This window comes from Limanda limanda, chromosome 11 (genome assembly GCF_963576545.1).
Source record: "Limanda limanda chromosome 11, fLimLim1.1, whole genome shotgun sequence".
Classification (NCBI taxonomy): domain Eukaryota; kingdom Metazoa; phylum Chordata; class Actinopteri; order Pleuronectiformes; family Pleuronectidae; genus Limanda; species Limanda limanda.
The window spans coordinates 9,668,185-9,672,802 of record NC_083646.1 but is presented as its reverse complement, the minus strand read 5'-3'; positions in this window follow the sequence as shown (position 1 = coordinate 9,672,802).

Sequence of the window (4,618 nt, the reverse complement as noted above, 5' to 3'; positions counted from 1 at the left end):
GGGTTTCTGCCATCATGTAAACGTAGTGACTGTCTACCACTGCAGTGAGAATTGCCTTGCGCCTTGAACTATGTTTTTTTTTTACTCAGTAACGGATGTAATTTCCAATGTAGCGAAGTACAATACTTCAGTCAAAATCTACTTAAGTAAAAGTAAAATTACCCATTTCAAAAACTACTAAAAAATTTACAAAGTCACAAAAAAACTACTCAATTACAGTAGCGTGAGTAAATGTAATTCGTTACTTTACACCTCTGCTGATTTGATACACTTTAGATAAGAACCCAGTGTTTTATTTTTCTTCTTTGCCATAAGAGACAGAACACGGTCAGCACAGCTGTGTCCTTCAGGCTCGTCCGTACCTAATAAAATGATAGGGAAGCATAAAAGTATGCCATTATTGTCGAGAAAGTGTTACTCATGAACAAAGTTTGTATATTTATTTTCTGTGGGTATTCAACTGCTGATTTTGAATATGGTTGTGGATTAAACTTTGCACAACCAAGACAATGAATGTACAGTATGGAGTTCTTCCACATTATTGCATATATTATTTAATACATTATGTATTGTGTGCAATACTTTGCTTTGATTGTTTGTACGTTATGAAAACATGTCTGTACCTGGAGTCAGTGTTGAAGTGATGACTCAGTGTTCAGTCTGGTTTGATTCCAGTTGTGTCTCATGTTTGACATCCTAGAGGAACATTCAACACAAATACACAGATATGTAAAGTCATACATGTGACTTTGAACCAAACAGGAAAGTTGTCAGCTAGAATCTCAACAAAGGTGGTTGGTGGCTCCAGCTCCGCAAAAACCTTAAAAGAATGAGTCACTCCTGTTCCGAGGTCAGAGGTCCCTGGGGCGTCTGTTCCAGTCCCTGTTCCGCGCCGGAGTGTCCCGGCACTGATTCCTCCCATTCCTGTACAGCGCCGGAGTTCCCCTGCTGCAGCTGGCCACGCAGTTGAATCGATGGACTCGTTTTGGTTTATGGTTCCCCAAGGGTTGCGCGTGTTAATTCCCCGCCAGAACACTAGATGGAGTAACGTGTTTTGTCAAAGACAAAACACACAAAGAAGAGACGTCTTCTTTACTGTCATCGGTACTGTCACGGTCTAGCATTTTAGTTTGTACTTTTCAGCCTCTTTGTTAAGAGTGTTTTCTGTTTCCTATTTTATTTTGTAGTCTCTGTTCCTTGGGTGTTTTTCTGTCTTCACTTCCTGTCATGTGTTACACCTGTGTTCAATTGCCCCTGCCTTCCTGGTGTGTATGTAAGTCTCTGTACTCCCCTTTGTCCTCTGTCAGATTTTTTTTATTGTCGTTCAAGGTGATGTCCTGTCCTGCGCTCCTCTCCTGTCCTGATCTCCCGTGTTCTCCTTGTCCTGTCCTCCTGAGCCTCTGCACCTCTGCAAGCTTCCTTGTGTTTTTGTTTCTCCCTTTAATGTTTCTCCAGTTTTTCCCCTTTAGTATTTTTGTTGGTTTGTCTGGTTAAGGACTGTTTCTATTAAATAACTATTTTGTTTATTCTCTGCGTCTGGGTCCTATTGCTTATTGCTTCCCCAAATCCCTGACAGACAGTGAGACACCATATCCTCCTTAGACTCAGACTTCTCATTCAAAACACATCGATAAAACACAAGCTTTATCTGAACCTTTTTAAAGAGGTGTTGGATTCGTACATCTCACTTACTCAATACTTCCAGCATGGCAGTTCCTTGAATCTGCTCTCCTCCATTTGGGATGATCATCAACTCGTATTCTCCGCTGTCTTTCTCTGTCAGATGTCTCAGCACCAGAGATCGAGTGAATTTATCCACTTCAACCCGCTTCTCGTAGCCTTGTTCCACGACGTCCGCAGTGGTGGAAGTGATCACATTGGTGGTGCCGTTGAAGCCCCAGGTCAGTGCCAAGAACGGCTCTGCGCTCGGTTTTACAGATGTTGTGAAGGTCACGCCTCCTCCTGCTATCGTCAGGAGGACGTCAACAGTGACGAAACCGGCTCCATGGCAGAGACCTGCTGAGACATGCACGTAGCAACCAACATGTCACAACTTTTAATTCTATCGATGAGACATTTGATTAATATTCCCAAAGTCTTACCTGAGGACAGAAGCACAAGTGTGGCTGACCAGAGAAGTGAGTGTGTCATGGTGTATTCTCAGTTTGGTCCTCTTCTGATGTTGTGTGACCTTCTGGCTCCTGTGTTAGTGTGACAATGGAACAACTGCCCTGAAGATTATCTGTAATAAATGAAAGGTCATCAAGATGTCCACAGGCCTGCAATGCTTAATTATTTTATAATAATAATAATAATACATTTGTATTTTTAATTGAAGAGGTGAGATTACAGAAATTGAACCTCTTCAAAGATGGCGCCGCGTAAGGCTGCCTCGGCGATTTGGTTGACGACTCTCTCCATCCTGGAGACGGACGTCAACAGACTCTTCAGGAGACAGAACCCCCGCAAAGCAGCCGGGCCAGACTTTGTCTCTCCATCTGTCCTGAAGCACTGTGGTGATCAGCTGTCTCCGGTGTTCACAGACATTTTTAACACCTCACTGGAGACCTGCCACATACCAGCCGGCTTCAAGACCTCCACCATCATCCCTGTCCCCAAAAGAACTAAGATCACTGGACTCAATGATTACAGACCAGTCGCCCTGACCTCTGTGGTGATGAAGGCATTTGAGCGCCTCGTGCTGTTCCACCTCAAAGACCCCCTGCAGTTTGCCTACAGAGCCAACAGGTCTGTAGACCATGCAGTCAACATGGCCCTTCACTTCATCCTCCAGCACCTGGACCCCTCAGGAACCTACGCCAGGATCCTGTTTGTGGACTTCAGCTCTGCCTTCAACACTATCATCCCGAATCTGCTACAGGAGAAGCTCGCCCAGCTGAGTGTGCCTGACTCCACCTGCAGGTGGATCACAGACTTCCTGTCTGACAGGAGGCAACGCGTGAGGCTGGGTAAGTATGTATCTGAATTCAGATCTATTACCACCTGTTCCCCTCAAGGCTGTGTTCTTTCACCTCTTCTCTTCTCCCTGTACACCAACAGCTGCATCTCCAGTCACCAGTCCGTCAAACTCCTTAAGTTTGCGGATGACACCACCCTCATTGGGCTCATCTCTGATGGGGATGAGTCCGCCTACAGGTGGGAGATTGACCATCTGGTGTCCTGGTGTGAGCAGAACAACCTGGAGCTCAATGCTCTAAAAACAGTGGAGATGGTTGTGGACTTCAGAAGGAACCCAGCCCCACCCACCCCCATCATCCTGAGAGACTCCCCAGTCGTCACTGCGGAGTCCTTCCGCTTCCTGGGCACCATCATCTCCCAGGACCTCAAGTGGGAGCTGAACATCAGCTCCATCACCAAAAGAGGACAACAGAGGATGTATTTCCTGCGACAGCTGAAGAAGTTCAACCTCCCAAAGGCAATGATGGTGCACTTCTACACCTGCATCATCGAGTCCATCCTCACCTCCTCCATCACCATCTGGTTCGCTGCTGCCACTACTCACGACAAAAGGAGGCTGCAGCGGATCATCAGCTCTGCTGAGAAGGTGATCGGCTGCAATCTGCCATCTCTACAGGACCTGTTTGCCTCTAGGACCCTGAGGCGTGCAGGCAAGATTGTAGCCGATCCTTCTCACCCGGGTCACAAACTCTTTGAGGTTCTTCCCTCGGGCAGGAGGCTGCAGGCCATCAGGACCAAAACCTCCCGCCACATGACCAGCTTCTTCCCGACTGCAGTGGGCCTTATCAACAAGGCCCGGGACCCCCACCTGACTTGGACTTTTATTCCACCCGCACACCTCTAGGATGTGTTAAATTAACACATTATATCATATCATACTATATTATACTGCATTACATTGCATATTGCAATATGACGCTGTTAACTGTTTTGCATTAAGCATTCCACCTTTTACTTCACTTTTTGTATTTTTTATATATTTTTATTCAGAAATGTTTATCTCAAAATAAATGTTACTTTGTATAAATATTGGTAAAAAGTGAGTAAATAAGAAGTATACAGTGAGTAAATATATACTGGTTTCACATTTTTTATTGCTCTCCTATGCATGTTGTATCTATTGCGCTTTTATGTTTCTATGTTCATTGATTGCACCAATAACCAGAGCAAATTCCTTGTATTTGTGAACGTACTTGGCAATAAAATACTTCTGATTCTGATTCAGATTCTGATTCTATAATATTTAAACTTATTCCAGGAGTTGATAAGATTAAGTAACAATATTTCCTGTTTACTGGGAATGATTTAAAAGGAACTTACTATGATGAAGCTCAATATACAAAATATTATAGGAACTGTTAGGAGAAAGTGTGAGATGCAAGTTTTGTTTGGGTGTTTATTTGAATTAGTACATTTCTAAAACGTTTTCGTTGGAAGGACAGAAAATACTTTTCATATGATGTGTTTTTAAAAATATTTATATAATTGTCACTCCCATGTTTTGTCCTGGTGAACTTTGATGTTCAAGTTTCACCAGAAGAGGGAGACATGTTGCAGCCTCTCCACCACAGACTTGAATGTGTTGCTGCAGTTTCATTGGGTTACTCTCATGGTGCAAAGGTTGTTGGAACAGTGTCAG